General features: G+C 42.7%; 1 protein-coding gene across 1 annotated transcript in view; it reads right to left on the bottom strand.

The window, feature by feature from the left end:
* gpr158a (G protein-coupled receptor 158a) overlaps positions 1-26,325 on the bottom strand; it is a 641,632-nt gene that overhangs the window by 219,171 nt on the left and 396,136 nt on the right. The gene's annotated exons all lie outside the window — the stretch shown is intronic.

Below are 26,325 nucleotides of genomic sequence, written 5' to 3' on the forward strand. Positions count from 1 at the left end.
TAAGTACGTGGCTCCTGACATCCACAAACAGATACAGAATCCAGCACGGTTTATTTGATTGTTTTTCTTGCCTGCATTAACAGATTCAAGTGATCCTCTGAACTGATTACAAGCATCACACATTCTAATGTTTGTAAATAGAGTTGATACTGAACTCTCGCTAAAATGGTATATTGTTACTTAGCGGAGTATAACATTTACTCATTATGTTTTAATAGCAGACTTAGGATCTAGTTTTAATGTGTAAATCTGATTATTCTGAAAAAATAACAAAAGAGTAAAAGCATACCATGGTGAAGAGAGACAGATGTATTGTGAAAACCTATGAAGAAGTTGAGAGGATGACTGATTCTGTAGGCATCAGGGTTTCAAAGACAATCCGTGGAGAGGACATAATATATTTCTTGTCACTTGAAAACATTTCCCATGCCTTAACTAAGCTACTTAACCTACCATGCAGGTCATGAATTGAATTAAGATATAAAATTGCACACCAGGAATGGCAAAAGGGCCTGTTTATCTGAAAAGACAGAGGGGAGCATTTTGTCTGTGTGTGTGATAGTGCGCAATAGGTGATAGTGTATTGGCAACTCGTTTTACATCTCCAACTGTTCATTTATTGACCCCAGGATTAAAAAAGATGAAAACCGATTGTCAATTCGCTATTACCCATTTTATAATATCAAACAAGTTCAAAATTAACCCCAGTATTTAGGAGGAAGGAGCAATTGGTCATGTGCTGTTGGGGCTGAGGGAAAAGTTGTTATCTGTGGAGTGCAACAGGCCATTATTTATAGCTGCAATGAGTGGATGAACATACCAGGATGAATTTTCATCAACACGGCCTGGGAGGTATTCTGGAATGATTAGCCAGATGGCATCTGTACCAGGCTAGTGGGCCACACTACTGCCCAGAGGATGAACACAAAAACTTACCCCATACTTCTGGCATGCACTCAATGGGCCAAATGGCCTCCTTCTGTGCCATAATGACTCTAAAACTCCACAATCCAGAGATTCATTTGTTTCTACTTGAGATCCGAGAACAATATTTTGTTACACAAGTGTCACTGCATTCAAGGCATTTCTAAGACAACCTACCTCAGGTTTTTTGAGATTAAATGGCTGGAGAGACTCTGTGGTATGCAGGTGAAATGGGCTTCCTCCTCCATGCTTCCTAGTGTTCTGAATAGCCAATGCATTTACACCATTTACACCAATGCATTCTCCGTTCACAAACAGAAATAGTTTGCCAAACAATTTTTTTATCTTTTAAAGGTTTATGATGGAATCTTTTAAGCAGAGCACAAACGAATAGCCAATGCTTACAAACAAAATGCCCATTCTCTGCATCCATGAACTGCATCGACAACATGAAGACTGTATGAAATCTATAATGACAACATGTGGCTCACTATCAGGCCACCTTCTGGTAAAGATTTCCTGTAATACTCACCAGTAAGTCGACAACGACCATTAAAAGGGAATGTATGGGTTCCCAAATGGCTCAATCCATAGCTGTGAAACTCCATCATACCAAGCAGGGAGCACCCAAGTTCAGTTTGTGGACCATATTGAGTCAGCTGATTGTAGTTGAGTGAACTTGTACCATTGGTCTCAGTATTCCTAGACTAGGATGGAGAAGGTTTAGCCATTCCTATTCAGTACCCAGTGATTCCTGACAAAAAGTGCATGTTGGATGAGCATAGAGTCACTTTGGTCAAACAGCCTAACTGAGTTCAAGATGAATGTGGAGGAGTCACCGATATGAAGCCAGTGCCTCTATAACTGTACCCCAAGCTGAGTATTCAGAAGGAAGAGCAGAAAACTGCAAAGCAACAGAACAATTCTAACTGAAAGCATGGTGTTGAAAATTGTATTGATTACATGGCAGTAAGCTGAATTATTTGGTTTCCAATTCCAATTAGTTCCTTACACTGCAATCAGATTTGTAATGATCATTTTGAAATTGCTAATCTCTGAAGGAGAATCTGTACCAAACAAGGCTTAATATTTTAGACGTGCTTCTAAATATTGATCTGTAAGCTTTCAGTTACTAAACATATTGTGGAGTTGGCTGTTAAAACATTTCAATGCTGCACAACAAATGATAAGTGCTGGTAGTTTCACAGCAACACTGCTGAAGCCAATTGTGCACTTTTAACTCACTTTTATACCTCCCAATACAAAAATCAGTAACTGAGAAATTCCTTTCTAGTTTAACTCTGGATATTATTGGGATCCCAGCTGATGTTACTACTGGACAAGCCAGATCTCAGGCTTAATGGTGGAACCCAGCTTAATAGATCCTAACTTTTATTTTTTGCTTAGATACATGAATGGTGGCTACTGAACAGTCATAGGAATCAGCTGATGAACTTTTCACAAAAGAATAAAACATTTATTAAACAAGAAAAGATGAACCAAATTACAAAACTCCTTCACCCACAAGGATACTTTTATAGATGTATACAGATTCGTAAGGATAACACGAGCTACAAAAGCTATTTTATACTTTAATATTCACAGTAAGTACATGGTCCATGTAAGCCAATAGGCAACCTATGGTCAGACACAGTCTGAAACCAAGTGATAGGTGCCATCCCAAACAAATGCAATGGATCCTTCATCAACTTCAGCCAGATGCTTGTCATGTCATGCCATGAGTCAACCAGCCTCACTGAACTCCGTTCTTCACACGAGGGTTTACAGTCTCCACTTTCCAAGAACTTGCTTTGGAATCTTCTCCCAAACCGATGTTTTCTCCCAGATGCCTTCCACAAGGACCCACCTCCAGGATCTTGAACTTTCCTTCCGATGTTAGTCTCCCCTTGATAGCCATGTACATTCAAGCTTTCTTCCACATACTTTCTCTCACTGGCTCAGCCTTTCTAACAGAACACCACTGCTTCACATGCCCATAGTAAAGAGTTACAGATCTTTGGCTGTGTTGTTGGATCTTCTGGTTTCTCATAAGCCTTTTTGCTTTAAGTCTGTTTCCTGCAGCTCCCTCCTTTTAAGCTGTGAGTCTTTCTCTGCTCCTCCCTCTTAACTTCACTTGACAGGACCTTTTCCAGGTTCCTGTCTTTGTCCTTTGACTTAATTGTCCTCTTAGGAACTTTCCTTTAGTTTCTGGAACCTGCTCCTGCAGTTCCTTCTCCTGTGTCCTGCTTCTCCTGGCAGCTGGCTTTAACTTCAGTTTGGGACTTGCTATCTGTCCCTCACCTATGCTGTTTTAGATGGCAACACCTTTCGACCTTGGAGCACATTGTCCAACTGCAACCAAACTGAAACTACTTTCTTGTCTCTGTTGGGCCTCATGTTGCTAGGTAACAGCACAGTTTTTTTCTACCTTGTTTGTTTTACCTTCCCTTCAAGAGTCATAAAATCTCATTAAAGTTCAGGCACACAAACAAAGCCTTAGACCTGCTGTTCTCATTCTAAAATGAAACTAGATTCCAGGGGGAGGACTGTTGCTTTATGTGATACTCATTCTCTCTGTTTCTTCTTCTCCCTTTTGTGTTTTCTTTCACTCTTTCATTTTCCTTGTTTTTCTTCTCTCATATGCCTCTATCTATATCTTCCTGTTTGCCAGCAAGCAGTTTCATTGGGCAGAATCTTCTAGTAACAGAGGGGTATTCGGTGGTGGGACTGGAAATGCGCGGTGTTGCAGTATGCCTTTAAAGATATGAGTACATCTCTGTGTGCATCACTAGACTGGAAATGATATATGTATTGTGTGATCCAGTTTTAGTTTCACTTTTGCTTTAAGCAGCAGAGCAAATAACAGCCCCTAGTGCCCCAAACTTTACAAAAATATAGGGCTGTTCTCATGTTCCTACTCTTAACAAATGAACCTACCATGATTTAACCCAATCCCTTATGAGTGATTTGTGCCTTGTGTCTTAGACAGCAAATAAGCTCAAGGACTTATATCATTATAAGAACATGACATGGTGTACAGCGGTGGTTCCTTCGAAATGACAATGGTGGCAGCTAATAGACATCTTTGAGAAAAGCCATTATACGACGGCAAGGACGTAAGAAGATTAAGAACAGATACAACATGGTGAACAGCATTAGTTCATGCTACACAGTATGTGAAGACCCTCAATGCTTTGGCCAGACCACAACCAAGTTGCAGCATCAGAGAGTGTTGAAAATGCAGTGTGGCGACTGTGAAGAAAAGCTTTGGAGACAAGGCTCAAGCAAGCGCTCAGATAAAAAGCCAGTAAACAAATGGATCCCTCATGATGAGATTGCAGCGCATAGCCTGTCAGTTCCGTAAGTGGGTGAGTGTGTCAAGAGGACCAGCACCAGGTTAGCTTAGTTGGGAAAGGCAAGTAACCAGGGTGTGGGCTGGATTGATAGTAAGCAAGGGAGAGTCAAAACAAAAAATGTCATAAAAATCGGGCAATAGAAGGTTGAGATTATAATGGGTGGCTTTGGGAGTTGTTGAAAAATAAATTGAATAAAAAGCAACGACGCCATTACTCCATGACATGTTCCCACCACAACTCCTCTTCATGGATAGAGCTTCGGAAAAACATGCAAAACTGGCTACAGTGACACTCATCCCAGATACTGCAGCAGGAGCTCAAAGGGGTATTGTCAGAACGTCTACAGAATTTCTGAGTTTGAATTGGAATGCTGATGACCTACTATCTGAACTCAAAATGTTTAAACAGTGTACAGAGCTATGGTTTCTTGATTCAGGTGTACCTGAACCAGACCAGCAAGCCATAAAGATTTCACCGAGCATGAAGGTCTACACAGGCTGAATACATCAGGATTAACAGCAAAAGAGCTAAAGGATCCCCATAAGACATGGACTACATTGAAAGCCAGGATCAGAGTCATGTTCAACTTCCGTATTCACCACCTAGAGCTCAAGCCATTCCCCCAACAGCCTACAGAATCCATAGGCCACTTCATCAGCAGATGTAGAGGAAAGGGTACATACTGTGATTTTTCAAACACAGAACTAACAGACATAATTGTTGAGCTGGTGATAGCATCCACTCCCATTGAAGCATTCCAGAAAGATTTGCTATCCAAACCCAAAACGTATAGCATCAAAGAACTACTCAAGGATGGACATAAGTACGAAGTGATCCTCACAGGTCGACAATGTTTACACGTCCCAAGTACAACCCCAATTGTTGAAACAGTCACTAGAATACCCAAACCTGAGAAGACAAGTGGAAGGCATGGACCAAGGAAATGTCCAGTGTTGCATAATTTCTGAAAGGCATCTGCAGAAAGGGCCATTGGCTGTGGCAGTGCACTAGAGCAAAGGCTGATGGAGCCACAAAGAGCTTTGCAGTAATCCAAACAGACCATACACCAATGGGTACCTTCAAACAACAAGAATGGCCGCCACATATCCCATCAGAAACAAATACAAGGTTTTTAACAAAACAGAAAGTGACGATGATGAGACGAAGAGTGGTGAACACGTTTTGCACTATCAATCTATGTGGAACACGTAGATGCCATCACACTGTCTGAAGTGTTTGCCAAGATTCAAATCGTCTTTGCTTAAAAAGTTGGTCATTTTTTGTTATTGGCCAAGATTGACATAGGGCCAAGTGCCAACATACTACCTTTGTGAATTATAATAGACATGTTCCAACAGGCGTGGAAGGTCACGGCAAACCTACTGCTGTGAAACTTTCAGCATACAATGGTTCACTAATTCCATGTGCAAGATCCGTAATGCTGGAATGCAAGAACAATCAATCCACCTTGGTATCACAGATATTCTACATCATGGAAATTAATGCCCCATTGATTGCAGGTCTACTGGCTTGTCAATATCTCACATTGGTAACAATCCATGGAATTAGTCAAACATCACAAGGCAGATCAACCAAGTCACTCCTATCACTTCAGTTCATGATCTACCATCAAAATATCCAGAACATTTCAACAAGATTGGCAGTTTCCAGGGAGGTACAACACTACACTTGAAGGAGAATACAAGTCCATCAATTGATCTACCATGCAAGTGCTGCATCCACATACAAGCCAAAGTGAATATGGAACTAGAAAAAATGGAAAAAGATGGAATCATTAGAAATGCACAAGAGTACAGAAATTGGTGCAGCTTGATCACATGTATCATAAAGAAATAAAGATCCTTGAGAGCACGCCTTGATCCACTACATTTAAACATAACTTTGAAATGTTGTCCTGACAAAATACCCACATTAGAAGTGTTAAATCTGAGATTTTCAGGTGAAAAATTCTTCTTGAGACTTGATGCCAAGCATGGTTATTGGTTAGCACACCTCATGGAGAAGTCCCATAAGCTTACTGTTTCATATCCCATTTGGACAATATTGTTGTCAGTGACTTCTTTTCAGGCTGTCAGTAAGCCAGGATCTCTATCAAGCTCGCATGGAGCACATTACATGTACTGTACTAGGATGCATATGTATTGCAGATGATATAGCTGTTGTGGAAAGAACAAAGTAACAACATGATCACAATTTACATTTACAGATGCAAGTGGTACGTAAAGAAGGATTGGTGTTCAACAGTCTTAAATGTAGCATCAATGTGCAGCAGATCAATTTCTTTGGTTCTATTTATTCAAGTGTTGGTATATGACCTGATCCAAGTAAATTAGAGGATCTTCAAGCCATGTCAACACCCCAAGACAAGGAATACCTTTGGAGATGCTTAGGTCTTTTTAACTTCTTATCTCTATGCACTCCCAAATTCACTCAAAAATCTTCATCGCTAGGGAATTGTTGAGAAAGGAAGTGCCTTTCCTGTGGCATGAAGATTACCAATATCTCTTCAAAGCACTGAGACAGTCATTATCAGAAGCATCGACATTGCAATTTTACAATCCTAGGGAGACAACTACCCTGGAGGCAGATGCCTCGCAGAAAGGTCTGGGAGCATGCACGCTACAAAATGGCAAACTAATTGCATTTTCTTCAAAATCTCTGCCCACAATGCAATCCAAGTACTCCAAAATCAAGCAGGAAATATTAGCTTTAGTGTTTGGAATCAGACATTTTCATGCCTACCTATTTGGCAAAAGACTTGTGATAGAGATCAACCACAAGCCACTGGAGATTATTTGGTGAAAACCAATGACCGGTGCACAGCCAAGATTGCAACATCTCTTGATAAAGATTCAAGATTATAATTGTGGGATTAGGTACAAGCCGGGTAACCTGATGATTACAACAGATACATTTAGCATATTACATAACCCAGTGTAAATAGAGGATATATGCTTCGATCTACAAGTTGACTTCATTGAAATCGAACTTGAAAATGTTCTCCAAATTGATATCATACATTTTGCATAACACAAATGCCAGCAGCTACAAGAGGAAATGGTGAAACTGTTAAAAACCATCATTGAAGGATGGCTGATTCAATTCAGCATGGCCACAAACACATGAGACTATTTTGCACTTATTGGGCCGAGCTAGGCATCTCCCGGGGAGCAGGCAGGTCATCACACCAGAATCTTTATAACCTGATTATTCTTCAACAAATTCATCACTTACACATGGGCATTGATCGGATAAGAAGATTTGCAAGAGGGACAGTATGTTGGCTGGGTATGAATAATGACTTTGAAGTCATCATCAAAATTGAAAGGCATATCAAGAGAATATGCCAAGCCAGCAAAAAGAACTACTTATTCCACATGAAGTTCCGACCCATCTTTTGTCCAAAACCACTTCTGACCTCTCTCATGTCGATGGCACTGATGGCATTGTTGACTACCTTTCCAAGTGCCCCAATTTCATGATACGTCAAGCATAAGTGTTGCACATGCTCTCTGGGAAGAATTTTCCAGTCAGCGAGCGGGGGCAGGGCCCACTCGCCGACTGTTAAAGGTTGGCGGGCAGGCAAAGAGCCCAGGCGGCCTTCACATTTTTCATGAAACCTCATCTACAGGCAGGATGAGGTTTCATGAAGGGTTTATTAATTAAATTTAAAAAATTGAAAAAATTAATGGACACGTCCCAGCTCATGTGACAGTTTCACATGAGGGGACATGTCCTTAAATTTTTCTTACCCCTTTATTAAATTTTTCAGGACTTCAACTAATCTCCCTGAGGCACCTTCTTGCCTCAGGAAGATTTCAGGGCTCTTTCACGCAAATGCATCCGGATGTGCTGGGCTGGGCGGGCCTTAGTTCACCCTCCCACATAAAATGGTGGCATGCATCCAGTCGGGGGCACCGATCGGGTTCGTGCTCACTCCTGCCTGTCCCCACACAACTGCCCCCCAGCGGGGTGAAAATTCAATCCTATGTCCTATTTTCAGTTTGTTTGGGATATCTAGAGAGATCATTTCAGACAATATTCACAATTTATTGGTAAGCCATTTCAGGATATGTGTGAGAAGTGGAATATCGATCACACTACTCTTCTCATTACCCTGGCTGTAACAACTGAATGAATGATTTGTATGGTGAAATCCCTAATTGTCAAATGTAGACAGACCAAGCAAGGTCTACACATTGCACTAATACACCTGAGAGCAACACCTTTTAGTGCAACTATTCCACCACCAGCAGAGCTCCTGTTTGGCAGACCAGTGCGTACCTATTGACCACTCTTACCCATTCCACTCTCTCAGTAACTGGAGAGAAACTTTTAAAACTACAAGGAAAGATGACCAACATGCACAATATGAATGCAGGTACAGAATTGCCAAGTTTACAGTTGGAACAACGATTTCACATCCCAGATTCAACAGAAGTTGGCAACCAGCCAAGGTGACAAGGATTTGTTCAGAAACAAGATCCTATGAAGTCATTACACAGTAAGACACAATGGTGAGATGTCATTGAGGACAAATCACATCCATTCCAGCTCCTCAACCTCTGTGCAGTCTGATCCTGCTCCCGGGAGCTTCACAACGTTCCGCCCATTCTCTTCCTCTTTCTGTAGATGTCTCCCTCTCCTTCCTCTCTTTCAAATAACCAACACTCTGTGCATTCATGTGAAACAGTGTCTTTCCTCTTCTCTCCATGTCTCCTCATTCTTCTTTTTCCTCCTCTTTGTAATCATCTCTCACAGATACCTGGAGCCAGGTTCAGAATCCCAGCTGATGTTGCTGCAGAAATCCTTGTCCATCCATGGAACCACTGAAAAATTACAGCACCGAAAGAGGCCATTCAGCCCATCGTGCCTGCACTGGCCAAAGAAAGAGAAAAAATAAACTAGCCACTTATTTTAATTCCACTTTCCAGCACCTGGTCTGTAGCCTTGCAGGTTACAGCTCTTCAGAGGCAGGTCCAGGTACCTTATAAATAAGTTGAGCATTTCAGCCTCAATCACAACTTAGGCAGCGAATTCCAGACACCCACCACCCTCTGGGTGAAAAGGTTTTTCCTCATGTTTCCCCTAATCCTTCTGACAAACACCTTAAATCTATGCCCCCTGGTTATTGACCCCTCAGCTAGGGGAAACAAGTCTTTCCTGAGCACCCTATCTAGGCCCCTCATAATTTTGTACACCTCAATTAGGTCACCCCTCTGACTTCTCTGTTTGAAGGAAAACAACCCTAGCTTATCCAATCTTTCTTCATAGCTGCAATTTTCAAGCCCTGGCAACATTCTTGTAAATCTCCTCTGCACTCTCTCCAGAGCAATTATGCCCTTCCTGTAATGTGGTGACCAGAACTGTACACAAAATTCCAGCTGTGGCCTAACCACTGTTTCATACAGTTCCAGTATTACATCTCTGCTTTTGAATTCAATATCTCATCCAATAAAGGAAAGCATTCCATATGCTTTCTTTACCACCTTATCCACCTGTCCTACCACCTTCATGGACATGCACTCCAAGGCCACTCACTTCCTCAATCTCTCTCAACATCCTCTCATCTATTGAGTATTCCTTTGCTTTGTTTGCTTTCCCTAAGTGCATTACCACACACTTCTCTGGATTGAATTCCATTTAGCACTTATCCACCCATTCAACCAAACTATGGATATCATTCTGGTGATAACACCTATCCTCTTCACTATCAACTACATGGCCATTTTTTGTGTTACCTGCAAATTTCCCAATCATGCCTCCCTCATTGAAGTCCAAATCAATAATATATACAACAAACAGCAAGGACCCCAACACTGAGTCCTGTGGAACATCACTGGAAACCGCTTTCCACTCGCAAGTACATCCATCAACCATTACCCTTCATTTCCTGTCATGAGCCAATTTTGGATCCAACTCACCACCTTCCCCTGTATCCCATGGGATCTCACTTTCCTGACCATCTGCCATGTGGGACCTTGTCAAATACCTTACTAAAATCCATTGCATTACCCTCATCAATCCTCCTTGTTACTTCCTCAAAAAATTCTATTCAGTTAGTAAGACACAATCTTCCCTTAACAAAACCATGCTGACTATCCCTGATCAATCCGAGCCTATCTAAGTGACAGTTTATCCTGTCTCTCAGAATTGATTCCAATAATTTGCCCACCACTGAAATCAGACTGACCAGCCTATAATTTTTCTGGTCTATCCCTCGCATCTTTATTAAACATTGGTACAACGTTCGCAGACCTCCAAACCTCTGGTACCTCAGGATTGGAAAATGATCCTCAGCGCATCTGCTATTTCCTCCCCCACTTTCTTTAACAATCTGTGATACAATCCATTCAGCCCTGGTGATTTATCCACCTTCAAGGATGCTAGTCCCTCCAGTACTTCCTCTCTCATTTTGCTTATTGTACCTAATATTTTGCACCTTCCTCTTTAACTGGAATAGCTGCATCATCCTTACTGAAGACAGAGACAAAGTACTCATTGAGAACCCTGCCCACATTGTCAGCATCAATGCACAAGTTACCTTGAACATCCCTGATAGGCCCTACCCTTTCCTTAGTTATCCTCTTGCTCTTAATGTATTGGTAAAACATATTTTGGTTTCCTTTGATTTTACATGCCAATATTTTTTGCATCCTGTCTTTGCTTTCCTAATTTCCTTTTTAACTTCACCCCCATACTTTCTATAATCCTCTAGGCCTTCTACAGTATTAAGCTTTTTGTGACTGTCATAAGCTTTCTTTTTCTGCTTTATCTTACCCTGTATGTTTCTGGATAACTTGGGAGCTCTAGATTTTGCAGTACTACCCTTTTTCTTTGTTGGGACATGTCTACATTGTGCCTGTAGAATCTCGCTTTTGAATACTTCCCACTGATTTGACACTGTTTTCTCTTCGAGTAGCTGTATCTAGTCCATTCTCTCCAGCTCACCTCTCAACTTTGTAAAATTTGTCTTCCCCTAATTTAGGGCTTTTACTCTTGTTCTATCTTTGCCCTTTTCCATAATGATGCTAAATCTAACTGTGTTATGGTCACCTATCTCCAAAATGGTCCCCCACTGTTACTTCATCCAGTTGCCCAGATCATTTGCTAAGATTAAATCTAGAATTGTGCCCCATCTCGTTGGGCTTATTATGAAAAAGTTCTCTTGAATGCAGCTCAGGAATTTTGCACCCTCTGTGCCCTTCACACTGTTCATATCCCAATTGATTTTAGGGTAGCTGAAGTCTCCAGCTGTTACTGCCTTATTGTTTTTGCACTCAGAACTTTGCCTACATATTTGCTCTTCTAACTCCCTTCCACAATTTGGTGGTCTATAGTAGACTCCTAGCAATCTGGCTGCCCTTTTTTCATTTCTGAACTCAGCCCATATGGCCTTAATTGGTGCTTCATTTAGTATATCATCCATTCCCACAGCTGTAATTGTTTCTTTAACCAATAATGATACACCCCACCTTTTTTAACCCCCTCTCTATCCTGCCTGAAAGCTCTATATCCAGGGATGTTGAGCTGCTATTTTTTTCCCCTATTTAAGCCACGTTTCCCGTATAGTGATGACATCATGCTGCCACGTGTCAATCTGTGTCCTCAGTCATCGGCTTTACTCACTATACTTCTTGCATTTACATGTATACCTTTTAACACTGCCAAATTCCTGTGCTGTCCACTTTTTAACCTGTTTTTCTTCTGTTTTTCAGAGTCATTCACTAATTCTCCATCTCCCGTTCCCTGTTCTGAATTTTCCCTCAGGTTCCCAGCCCCCTGCTAAACTCCCCCAATACACTAGCGAATCTCACTGTGAGGACATTTGTCCCAGTCCTGTTCAGGTGTAGACTGTCTGGCTTGTGAAGGTCCCACCTTTCCCAGATCTGGTCCCAATGCCTCAGAAATCTGATGCCCTCCCTCCTACACCAGGGCCAGGATTTTACAGCCCCTCCTGCCCGACGGGATATTGTGGTCCAGCCAAACTGAATGGAGATATAAATGGCTCGCTGCATCTGCTTGGGGGAGACATGCCATGGCAAGGCCATAAAACACTGGCCCAGCTTTCCAGCCATGTGTTCAATCACTCAATTCCATATTTCTATGCTCACTTGCACATGGGGCTAGGAGTAATCCTGAGATTACTGCTTTAGAGGTTCTGCTTTTCAATCTCCTTCCTGGATCCCTGAAATCTGTTTTCAGGATCTTATCCCCTTTCCTACCTAAGTCATTGGGACCAAAGTGGACTATGGCCTCTGTCTGATCACCCTCCCCAAGAAGGTGTGAAAGAAATACAGGGAGCTGGGGCCTGGGGCTGGGAAGGAGGTCGGGCTGAGATGGCAGACATAGGCGAAGAGGGCGTAAGGAAGTTGGGGCAATAACAAATTCATGATTTCATATACAGACATAGAAACATAAAAAATACGAGCAGGAGTAGGTCATCCGGCCCTTCGAGCCTGCCATTCAATATAATCATGGCTGATCCTCTATCTCAACGCCGTACCCCCGCCCTCTGCCCATAACCCTTTACGCCTTTGGGGTCCAGAAATCTATCTATTTCCTTCTTAAATATATTCAGTGACTTGGCCTCCACAGCTTTCTGTGGTAGAGAATTCCATGGGTTCACCATCCTCTGGGTGAAGACATTTTTCATCATCTCAATCCTAAATGGCCTACCCTGTATCCTGAGACTGTGACCCCCTGCTTCTAGACTCCCCAGCCAGAGGAAACATCATTCCTGCATCCAGTCTGTCCAGCCCTGTCAGAATTTTATATATTTCGATGAGATCCCCTCTCATTCTTCTAAACTCCAGTGAATACAGGCCTAGTTGGCCCAATCTCTCCTCAAACGGCAATCCTGCCATCCCAGGAATCGGTCTGATGAACCTGGAAAGTATATCCTTTCTTAGGTAAGGAAACCAAAGCTACACACAATACTCCAGATATGGTCTCACTAGTGCAATGTACAGCTGCAATAGGAAACATATGGGTGCCCTATACACATCTCTTTGTGGGGCATTGTAGGGAGTTTGAAGACCTCAGAAGAATCTCAAGAATATTAGTCATTCTTTACATTTGGTGCAGCACAAGTAATGGATGCTCTTGGGCCTGAGAAGTAATGAGAGAGCCAAGAGAAAAGAGGAGATGGCCAACAAACTACATACTCATCTCCTCCTCCAAATTTAGCAGTTCCTGGTAATGTTGGCACCTGATTCTTTCTGTGTGGTTGTGCCTCCACCAAAAAGAAAATGCTTCAATTTTTCTCTCATCAGGAGTGTGTAGGTCAGTTTGCTTCCTTATGTAATGTCATAATAGTTGAGAAAACCTCTTTACATTCATTTCATGAATATTATGAAAGGCATGTATGTTACACAGCCTTTACAAAACTGCTGAAAGCCACAGGGGTCCATTTTAACATTTTATCTGGACGGGGCACTTGAGCTCCAAGATCTGTGCAAGGGCAGACGGAGACTTACTGAACTTAAATTTCTCAAAAGCAGAATGAATTGTGTACCGGGATGCAGTCTATTCCAGGCCTTCATCAACGAGGTGCTGGAAGCTGGAAAAAGGGATGGTCTTGGAGTATCTGCTCCAACATTTCTGAAATTGGATGGTGGTTTCAAAGAACCAGCACAGGCATGATGGGTTGAATGGTCTCCTGTGCTGCAGGAGTCTATGAAAGAATTACAGTGCTCCCTTTTTGAAAATGTACCAGCAAACTAACCTAATGATTTGGTGCATTCTACTCATCATCTTGAATAATCACCTAACTGATAGACTATGGTAATGAGTGTCCCCTGGTGCAATATTATGGCTATCCACAACTTGAGTGGATCTCAAAGGCAGATATTGGAAGATAACAACTGTTGATTGATCTTGGTACCTGGAACTCCAGCTAGGTATCGGCATTAACCTGGACACAATTCTTTGGCAAAGGATATATAGTCTTACTTCATTCTCTTCTATGACATCAAATTCCTCATATAGGTTACGCTTATAACACTTGAGACATTTCTCCTCCATGGCTCAGAGTTTCTAGATAAACAATGAACGATTTAGGAGCAAGCTAAAATGTGAATATTATTATGGAAGTGAAATTGTTACAGAAAGGAAGATCTCCAACCTACACTTGCCTTTCGCTGAGCGCTATGGAGGCCTCACATCTCATAGGTATGTCTCTATCAATGCCACTCACATAAGGACCTAAACTGTGCAGTAGATGGTGATGAATGGTAAGTGTAAGTGACACTGGCTGCCTCGGACGTTCATATGGCTGGTATACTGAGAGTTGCCTTGCCTTCTATGTCTCTTGCGCATCAGATGAAGAAACTCTGAGGCCTGGTTTGAATGCAGAATGTTCTGCCACAAGCCATTATTAAAACACAATTGATGAATTATTTTCAAAGAAGAATTAAATAATTGTTTGAAAAAGAATATTAAAAGCACTGAACTCTGCTTTTGCAGAGAAGAACATCACTGCAGACTTAATGAACAAAATGGTCCGTTTTTGTGCTGTAACATTCTATGATTCTGTTTGTTCAGCTGCTTGCATTTACAAAGACTTGCTATTTCTATGAGTAGTTAGCTTTGACATGGCCAGCTGTAGCATGTGGTAGCAAGACCTGTGTGTTGGCGTTGCAGGGGCCTTATAGTGTACTGCCATTAGATGTATGCTGCAAGTGGCCAGCATGGAACTATCGCCAGGCAGCTCCAGTGATGTTGGCCACAGTTAGAGCCATTCTTGACAAGGCATAACAAATTGTGGACACAATTCAAGGCCTCAGCGAGATTTCTGAAGTTTGCTTATGATTGTACTCGAGGCCTATCCCAGTGGGTCCAAAAGCTTTCTGGGTCTTGTAGCCCAAAAGGCAGAAAGCATTCATAAAAGATGTTCTCTGCAGCCTAAGATCTTCATAATAGAGCTTGTTAATATTTCTCACTGATGTAGTTGTTGGCTCAATAGTAGATTACTGTGCACACATTGTTTTTTCTATCGTCTGAATCAACATGGATAAAGGGGCCCAGGAGCAGAAGAACCAGGGTTTAAATACACACAAATCATTGGGCAGAATTTAATGCCCTGTGGGTGCGTGCGCGCCATACCCGATCGGGCGTAAAATAGTGCACGATGATGTCGGGTGAGTGTCCTGACGTAATCATGCACTCATGCGATATTTCAGTCGGCAAGCGCGCACGAGAGGCGGCAGTGCACCCGCTGACAATTAAGAGGCCTATTAAGGCCATTAAAGTTTTAATTAGTGGTGATTTATCACTGCCCGTCCAACATTACGGTTGGCAGGCGAATCGGCCAGGCAGTCTTTTCATTTTTTGAGGAAACCTCATCCAAGGGTTTCCGATATTTTTAAAAAAAAATTGTTTGGGCAGAATTTTTATCATAAATATATTTAGGTGAGTGATTCTTATGTGTGGAAATTCTTTGGGGATTTCGCACTGTTTATTTTTGTATTTAAAACTCTTCAAGCTCACTGAGACAGATTTCTGCCTTCAGAGAGTTTCCATTGCACGGTCCCCCATGCCCGCGCTGACTTCAGCGCTTGCCTTCTTCCCACCTCCCTCCTGGTAGCGTTGAGCTTTTCAGCACTCCTTTAATGCTGGCTGGCCGTTAAATGGCCAGCATGAAATCGCAGTCAGGGACGGATAGCGGGCAATGGCCCGTTTCCCATCCACTCCCAGGCCCTCCCACCACACCCACTGATGACCCGAAAATCCTGCCCATTGAATGCAGCAGGACAAGTTGAGAGGCTCATTAATAAAGCCTCCTAGGCTTTATCAGTAGGGGTATGGAGTACAAAAGCAAGAAAGATACGGGCCTGAAGCTTTGGTTCATCAGGCGTGTGCAATCGGCGCTCCCAAAAGCAGACGCAAAATGTGCTACCGCCTGAGATCAGCCCCCGAATGCAATTTCACATTGGCTGGCCAATTAATGGTTAGCCAATGTGAAACACCACTGAGGAAGTGTCACCGCTGCCGAGGAGGGTGGGCAGAGGGTGAGCGCCAACAAAAATGAGGGTGTGTGGGTGCTTCTAGCCAGCTCCCTGAAGGCAGGCAGCTGCTGCGGAGCTACCTCAGGGAGCTGCAAAGCTGGACAGATTAAATTGCAAGAAAAAAATGCACCAAACTGTGTCTATGCAGCACATTCAAGCACCTGAGAGCAGAACCCAAAAAACAGATTTTTAAAATTATAGTTCACCCCAGACTTTTCATCCTACCCTGGATCAAGGTTTCAGTGAAAATGTAAAGGCCGCCTGGCTGATAGACCAGTCTGCCATGTAAAATCAATTTCAATTGCATCCTTAATGGGCTTAATTGCCCACTTAATTGACAGTGGGTGCGCTTCTGACTACTGCACATGTCCGCCGAGTGAACTATCGTGCTAATGCTCAATGACATCAGGATTCTCGTGTGATTTCACGCCCTGTCGGGTCAGGTGTGCACCTGCACAACCAGTGTAGAATTCTGGCCATGTTAGACTTGTATAAAACACTGGTACATTTTCATCTGGAGCATTGCGTCCACTTCTGGGCACTATGCTTTAGGAAGGATGTGAAGGCATTGGAGAGAGAGAGCAGAAAAGATTCACTGGGATGGTTCCAGGGGTGAGAAACTTCAGTTATGTAGATAGATTGGAGAGTTTGGGACTGTTTTCCTTGGAGAAGAGATGGCTAAGAGGAGATTTGATAGAAGTATTCAAAATCATGAGGGGTCTGGACAGAATAGATCGGGAGAAACTGTTCTCATTGGTAGAAGGATTGAGAACCAGAGGTAATTAAGGATGTAAAGTAATTGGCAAAAGAAGCAATGGCAACATGAGGAAAAATATTTTCACACAGTGAGTGGTTAGGATCAGGAATACGCTGCCTGAGAGTACAGTGGAGGCAGGTTTAATTGAGGCATTCAAGAGGAAATTGGATTATTATCTGAAAAGGAAGAATGTGCAGGGCTATGGGAAGAAGGCAAGGGAGTGGCACTAGGTGAAATGCTCCTTTAGAGTTCCAGCAGAGACTCAATGGGCTGAATGGCCTGCTGCTGTGCTGTAGCCATTCTATGATTCATTCTATGATAAAGGGACATGATTGCTGTACATGCTCCATGTACTCTAGCAGGTGCACCTAAGTGGAAAATAGATGCATATAAGTGGAAAACAGGTGCATGTAAGTGCACTCCCCTGGCATTATTAAGGGACAAGCAGCTCAGGGGACCTCTGCCCGTGATCCGCTGGCTCATCTGCTGCATTGCCAGATGTGCCACTTCTTTCACATCACTGAGTAATGCTGAGAAGGTGTCAATTGCTGGGTTGCTGCTTAGTGCCAGTGTGGTAATTACTCAGGAAGCTTGATGAATAATGGAGTTTATTATCCTTCTGCAGGCTGCTGGCCTTGCTCCATAAACAAACACAAAAGATATCTGACCAGTTCAGGTCTACTTAACAACTCACAAACTGCTTTTTCAGTACATGATATATAAGAGTTGTGACAATTTCCAAACATATATTGATGTAACTATCAATGAAAGTTTTGGTAGGCTACACTGTCAATGTTGTTTAACAGTAATGTATATCGGAGAATCAGGCAGAGATCAGTGTGCCTGACTAATAAATGCAAAATCATGAGTGCCATAATCGGAAATGATGACCTTCACATCTTATTGTCCAAACTGTGCTACCAGTGAGTGAAATCACACATCAGAAGAGATTCAAAATGTACTTTATGGTGCTTAATATCAATAACTTGGATTTGATCTGATGCATATTGTAGTAATTGTAAGTTAAACCATTTCTTACAGTTATGGGGATCATGTGATTTATAGGTCAATTAGCCCGAAGCGCAGGGAATCTTAGGAGGCGGAGCTTTTTAGCCTTGATCTTGGAACAAGCATGTAGCCTCATCAGGAGTCTGTTAATAAAGTTTATTGTTTCTTACAAGAATCCCATCCTGCACTTCTAAGTTTATTACAATTGACAACGAGGATAAATAGCACCGATGCAGCATCTCACCTCATGACTGTGAGTATTTCGATATTTTAAGGGAAGAAAGAAAAGAAGTATATTCACCAGCAATGCCTCTCTTTAGCAGAATTGACTCATACGACTCATCCGTTGAGAAATGGAGTCAACACATTGAGCGATTAGGTTTCTATTTTGTAGCTAACAAAATAACAGCTGAAGAGAAACAAAAGGCAATTCTCCTAAGCATCTGCGGGAGTAAAACCTATAACCTAATCTGTAGCTTGATGGCTCCAAATGCACTGAATTCCAGATCCTTCACCGAGCTGTTTAACCTCGTGAAAGGACATTTTCAGCCTAAACCCTCCACGATCATGCAAAGATTCAAGTTTAACTCTCGAGTAAGGGCCCACTATGAGCAGATTGCCACATACATCGTGAAGCTAAAACAGTTAAAGGAGCACTGTGACTTCGGTGATAGTTTAAACAATATGTCACAAGACCACTTGGTTTGCATCATAAACGGTGACGCCAGTCAACGGCATTTGCCTGCAAAAGTTGAGATACACCTGAAGCACCATGGAGATAGCGCTAGCCATGGAGAATGCTGAGAGGGACTCGCAGGCTCTGTAGAGTGTGCAACATGGCACTGTTTTGTAGCTAGGGCAGGAACCTGCCGCCGGGCATGAAACCAAGATCAAGGAGGCTACCACAAAGTGGGACATGGTCCCTACTGCTGAAAAATAAGAAGAAATGCTGGAAGCAGCTCACCAGTAACCCAGAAGTTAAAATGTTACCGTTGTAGGGGAAATCATGCACCCAAAGTCTATAAATTTAAAGAGGCAGAACGCCACTACTGTCACAAAAAAGGGCATGTTGTTAAACAGTGCAGGACTAAATCAAGGTAGCCATTCAGGCAGCAGGTCAAGTTAAATGAAGTGCAGAAGTTACTGAGGCTGACGTTTATTCCCTACACAATTTGAAAGCCAGGAAAATTGAACCAATCACTGTTACACTTACAGTAAATGGAAAACCTCTGCTCATGGAGGTGGAGACAGGGGCCTCGACCACAGTGGTTTAAATACCTCAGAGAAGGTACCCAGCCATTGAGTTTGGAGAAAGCCACTGCTCAGTTAAAACCATATACAGGAGAAGCAATACAGGTGAAAAGCGTCACCTCTGTACCTGTATCATACTGGCAACAGACAGCTCAGCTGCCAATAATTGTTGTAACAGGAGAAGGACCTCGCCTTCTGGGCTGTGATTGGTTGAAAGAAATCAAATTAAACTGGTTGGACATTTTTCAGGTCAGGACAGGAGGAATTTCAGAGTTACTAAAAAGATGATAGAGTTTTCAGAGATGACTTGGGGAAAATCAAAGGTCTACAGTTTAAGAAATACGTGGACCCTGAAGCAACACCCTGGCTTTTTAAGGCAATAACTGTTGCTCTAAAAGAAAAGGTAGATGTAGAATTATGTCATTTGGAGAAGTTAAGAATAATACAGCCAGTCCAATTTTCAGAATGAGCAGCACCTATAATCCCTGTGCTAAAACCAGACCAAACAATTCACATCTGCGGGGATTATAAGTTAACAGTTAACAGGGCTGTGAAATTAGACAAATACACAATTCCAAAGATTGAAGACCTGTATGCTAACCTTGCAGGAGGAAGATCCTACACTAAATTGGACATGAGCCATGCATATTAACAACTCAAGCTGGATAACACATCAAAAGTTATGTCACCATAAACACACCCAAGAGCTTTTACCAATATACATACCTACCCTTCAGCATGTCCTCTGCTTGTACGATTTTCCAAAGAACCATGAAAACGTTACTACAAGGACTTCCCTGAGTTATAGTGTACCTGGACGATGTCCTAATCGCAGGATCCACAGAAGCAGAACATGAGGAGACTTTTAGAGGCTGGCGTTTGTTTAAAGAAAGAAAAGTGCACTTTCCAAGCAAGGGAAGTTATGTATCTGGGTCATCGAGTGAATGCCCCAGGGTTGCATCCATTAGTGGACAAAGTCAGGGCAATCAAGGAAGTGCCCTCTCCTACCAGCGTTACAGGGCTCAAGTCTTTTTTGAGCAGGGTAAACTAATATAGTTGATTCTTGATTAATCTATCTACAGTGTTAGCCCCTTTATACTTATTACTGAAGAAGAACCACAGATGGTCCTGGAAAGCACAGCAAGAAGAAGGCTTCCCAAACTCATTGTTTCTGCTAGCGCACTATGCCCCGTCTAAGGAACTAATACCCACTTGTGATGTACCTGCCTACAAAGTGGGAGCAGGATTGTCACACATGATGGGGGATGGATCAGAAAGACCGACAGGATATGTGTCCAGAACCCTTTCTGCAGCCGAGAAAGGATACTCAAAAATTGAAAAAGAGGGCTTATCTATCATATTTGGAGTAAAAAATTTCCATCAATATTTGTAGTCAACACTTCGCCATACTGTCAGATCACAAACCACTGTTAGGATTATTTAGTGAAGATAAGGCAATCCCATTGATAGCCACCACTAAAATTCAAAGATGGGCTTTAATTTTGTCAGCATATGAGTACACTTTTATGCGCCGTCCAGGTGTGCATATAGCAAATGCAGATGTCCTCAGCCATCTCCCTTTGCCCAATAGTATTAGACAATACCAGTACCTCAAGAGGCAGTACTTGCATTGAATTTCCAGGACTCCTCACCAGTCTGTGTGAGACAGATAAAGAATTGGACAAATTGGGATCCAATTTTAGCAAGTGTCTGTGAACAGGTATTACAAGGGTGGTCAAATGCACAAGTCCCTGAAGAATTAAAATCGTTTTTTGTACGTAGATCCAAACTGAGTTGCCTTGTTATAGGGAGCAAGAGTCGTTATCCCTGTGCAAGGAAGAGAACCACTATTGGAAGAACTTAATATTGTGCATCCTGGTATTTCAAAAATGAAGATGCTCACAAAAAGTTATATCTAGTGGCCAGGTATAGACAGTGATATAGAAGAAATGGTGAAACACTGTCTCCGGTGCCAGCAACAACGGAAGTTACCTGTTTCAGCTCTACTGCATCTGTGGGAGCAGCTTGGTCAACCCTGGTTGGACTACATACAGACTAAGTAGGTCCATTTCTAGGTGCCATGTTTCTTGTGGTTATCGCTGCACATTCAAAATGGATGGATGTGTTTGAAATGATATCACCTACTCTCTCTTCAACCATTGAAACACTGCGCCAGAGTTTCAGTGTTCATGGTTATTGTGTCAGACAATGGTACGGCTTTCACTAACACTGAATTCCAAACATTCTTGAACCTAAATGGGATTAAACACATCAGAACAGCACTGCATCATCCCTCGTCCAATGGGTTAGCAGAAAGAGCAGTATGAACTTTTAAAGCAGGCAAGAAGAAACTATCAGAGGGAACAATGAAAACACAAATTTCAAGATTTCTGTTCAGCTATCACATAACTCCTCATGTGACCACTGGTTTAACACCTTCAGAATTGTTAATGAAGCATCAACTTCAGACAAGGTTGTGATTAGCATTCCCTAATTTAGAGGGGAAGGTGGAGACAAACCAGGGGAGTCAGAAAGTGAATCATGACATTCACAGAATAGGTTGAGAGTTTATTGTGGGGGAGACAGTTTTTGTACAAAATTTTGCAACTGGACTGAGATGGGTCCCTGGGACAATTGTCACTGAAACAGGACCTTTATCTTATCAGGTAGATGTGGAAAACAGGATTGTTAGGAAACAAATAGATCATCTCAGAAGTCAAGAAACTCTCCAATAACCAGTTAATTCACCTGAAATCGAAGTCAAAGCCAGATCGACAAAGAATAGACATACCCAATGTCTCTGTTGAAGTAAATAATTCTGAGCTGCCGTTGCCTAAGGATGTCCCTGATGCTGCAGTTCCTGTGCAAGTTGATCCAATGGAAGAACCTCCAGTTATAGAGTAGTGTTCCTCTACCCAAATCTGAAAACCTCCTCAAAGACTAAATTTATAACGGCATGAAATGTATATAATGTTTTGCAAATGAGTAGGTAAAACAAGATTAAAGAGGGAGGAACGTAGTAATTGTAAATTAAACCATTTCTTAGTGTTATGGGGATCGTGTGACTGTATACACCAGGCTTATCCAACCTTTTCACTCAGGGGGCCACATTTACATATTTTTCTCACTCAATTGGGCCGATGAGGAAATTTCGGAAAGATAAGGTTTGGCACAACATTAAACTGAATTACGCCTTTGTGAGCGTGTGCGTGTATATGTATTGGTGTGTGGTGGTAAGCATGAATGTGAATCCTGAAACTGGGTGCAAGGCAGATTTGCAGTCCGCCACTGCCCACCGCCCCCGCACACACTCAGTCTCTCACACTTCCCCACCACACACACACTCAGTCTCTCACACTTCCCCACCACACACACACTCAGTCTCTCACACTTCCCCACCACACACACACTCAGTCTCTCACACTTCCCCACCAAACACACGCTCAGTCTCTCACACTTCCCCACCACACACACACTCAGTCTCTCACACTTCCCCACCACACACACACTCAGTCTCTCGAACTCACCTCCCAACACTCACAGACACACTCCCTCATTCTTCCCCCCCACACTCACAGACACACACTCTCACTCAGCCAGCCCCTCACACAGACACTCTCACTCCCACATACTCACCACGGCACTGTCTCCTCCTCCTGACATGAGTTCACCCTCCCAGCTCACCAAAACTGTTCCCGCCTAAACTTCGCCCCTCCCGGTCTCTAAAACCTCATCATCCGCAGGCCTGACGTACCTGGCTCCCCAGGCTGGAGCACCGATGTACCTTTGCTTCCCTGGCCCAGCAGTTCTCAGCACACTTACCAACACTGCGTTCACTGCTCCTCCAATCAGAGACTGCTTCTCTCCTGCGTTTGAGCCTATCAGCAGCAAATGTAGGAAGGAATCAGTCTTTGGTTGGAGGAGGAGCTCCATGTAGAATCTTCCATTGAAACCCACCTGTTTGACTGAAATTTTGAAAACTGGCTCCGGGGCCGCATAGAAGGGCTTTGCGGGCCACATGCGGCCCATAGGCTGGACTTTGGACAAGCCAGGTATAGACGAATCAGCCCTAAGTGGGGGGAATCTTAGCGATGGAGCTTTTTCAGCCTTGGTCTTAGAACAAACACATAGCCTCATCTGGAATCTGTAAATAAAGTTTACTGTTTCTTACAAGAAACCCATCCTGCACTCTTAAGTTTATTACACATATCAAAGAGTTCATCATGTCCTTCAGCCATGCACCTCAATGACCTCTAGGTTAATGAGCATTTCTCCTGATGTGCTCCATCATCCACTGGCTCTCTCATTCTAATACAGTTTTGTCCCAAGGCAGAAATGCAAGAGGAAAATTCACCAGGTTAATTAAACATACAGGAGGTAATATTGCAAGAATCTGTTCCCCCAACAACAATATTGGAAAATCACAGGTGCATTGCCAGCAGCTTTCTAATGTGCACTGTGAGTAGGTGAAATCCCTCCTCACTGCCCATGCTTACTCAAAGTTCCTGCCACAGCATTTTCATTTGATCAACTACTTGTATACAGCTAGCCATAGGCAGATGTTGGCAAAGTGGTAATATCACTTGATTGTAATGTAGAAGCCCAAGCTAACATCCTGGGGACAAAAGGTTCAAATTCCATCATAGCAGATGGTGGAATTTGATTTCTGGAATTAAAAGTCCATCTCAATAATGGTAACCATGAAATTATCATTGGTTGCCATAAAAACCCACCATCTTTAGGGAAGGAAATCTGCCATCCTTACCCTGTCTGATATGTGACCCACAGTGATGTGGCTGATTCTTAACTGCCCTCTGAAATGGTCTAGCAAGCCACTCATTCCAAGGGCAATTAGGTATGGGCAATAAATGCTAATCTTGCCAGTCACACTAACATCCCGTGAAAGAGTAATTTTTTTAAGAAAACAATTTCTTCCATTGTAAGTTTAGAAGAGCAAGAACTATTTCAATCTTCAGTAATTAGTCTACTATAAATTCTAGTATTACACATCAAGTTAAATTTGTTTGCAATTTGCACTAGCTATCACTTAATTTTCAGTCGAAACAACGGGTAGAGTTTTGTCCTTGTTGGGCGATCGGGAAGCCAGAAGGCGATTTCACGCTGGTGGGTCAATTAAGGCCCACCCAGCCTGAAACGCGAGCAGCAACACTCAGCGCTGCCTGTGCAGGTAAGGGCGGGGCGGGGGGGTGGTGGTGGGGGGGTGGTTGGAGAGGGTGAGCAGGTGAGCTCAAACTTTGCGCATGCACGCGAATATGCACTTTAGAATCCCCCTGAGGCACAAAGCTGCCTCAGGGAGATGAAGAATTTGAAAAATAAATAAAGAACTGAAAAATGTAATAAAACATGTCCCCTCACGTGACTCAGTCACATGAGCAGGGATATGTTGTTAATTAAATTTTAAAAACTTTTATTTTATTTTTATTTGCTTTTGGAAACTTCATCCTGCCCATGGATGAGGTTTCCAAAAAAACCATTTCATCTACCCGCCAACCGTTAGGTTGGACAGGCAGGGAAAAATAATAAACTTAATTGATTTTTTAATGGCGTGCGCCCGCCAGCTGAACTATCGCACGATTGGGCGTTGATGGCAGGATGTTTGCCTGACGTCAACGTGCGTCATTTCATCCTCAAGTGGGTAGGGCGCGCGCCCACCTGCCAAGCTAAAAATTTTGCCCAATGGTCCTGACGTTCCTGGGCTTGAAAAGTGTGGGTTAACAACACAATGTTATTGGAAGGAGGGAGGGAAAGGCTGGAATTAGGGAGAGGCTTTGACCTGGCAGGGCTCTGCCATTTTCTGAGGCATCTGCAAACCGCATTTCTGTTTAGAAAAGCTCAATAATATGGCCACCGGTCTAACAATGCTGGACCTCAGGGACAGCCAAGTAATCTTGGCATCAGCATAGAGTTGAGGATGCAGGGGAGGGAGCTCTGGAATTCCCAGACTTCTTTTTGGATCACTATTAATTGATGCTAGAACTACCAGGAGGGGTCTGGATCCATTTTTGGGGGCTTCTTTTCAATCAATGCTACCAAGCCACGCCACCCAGGATTGTTCAGCAGTTTGGGGCAGAAAATAACTTCTGCCCATCTCAGACGGGACTCCCAGTTGTGACAGAGATGGCATGGATTTTGACCTGGATGTGTTAAGTAGCCTTACACCAGGATTTTAATGGCGCAAAGTTCATCCACAATGGGCAAGCAGAAATTTTGCTCTGCTCTCCTGTCCCCTCGAGACAGTTCCAGCACTTTCAGGTCCTATTGTTTCACTCATAAACAGCACTCCTTTAAAACAGTAAACTCCACTGCCAAGAAAAACCGTTAAAGGAATGAGAATTTTCTCATTTACTTTGGCTGACTAAAACTGTTTTTGCCTGTGGTGGAGCCACAGTCCATTCTCCTGACAATCCCCTGACAAGCCCGCCATGTCTCCATGTAAATTAGTGGATGGGGCCATGTGCCAAGCATGGCAGCCTAGCATTTCTGCGGGTCCCCTATCAGGATACCAAGATCCAGTGAAGTTTGTTCTCTTGCTCTACCCTGCTTCAAAGGGTAAAGAGCTCCCTGCAAGCTGGATTCATGAAAAGCCCACGTATAACACCATTTGCAAAAGCAATTTAACTGGCACAGAAGACCAAAAAAATTGTAATTAAAGGTAAGTCATGATTGGTTGGGTTAGTTCAGCGACAGAAACAAACTCAACAAATGAAACAAAGCCAATACAGCAAACAGATACTATTTTAAGCTCCAAAAGTGCTTTCCTAACTTGCAATGCACAAGATGAGGAAAAAGTACCCGCTTGTCAAAGAATGTAACAAAATGAGCATATGTTGACAAATCCCAATCACAATTTCAAAAGAACAGGACGGATAAATTGAAAATACAAAACCACAAAGTAAAAACATATTTTAAATGGCTGTATAGAAATTTGTGTCATTCTCACTTGCAAAATGTACAATTTGACAAAGTATTATCACATACA

This window comes from Carcharodon carcharias, chromosome 3 (genome assembly GCF_017639515.1).
Source record: "Carcharodon carcharias isolate sCarCar2 chromosome 3, sCarCar2.pri, whole genome shotgun sequence".
In the NCBI taxonomy this organism is placed as follows: Eukaryota; Metazoa; Chordata; class Chondrichthyes; order Lamniformes; family Lamnidae; genus Carcharodon; species Carcharodon carcharias.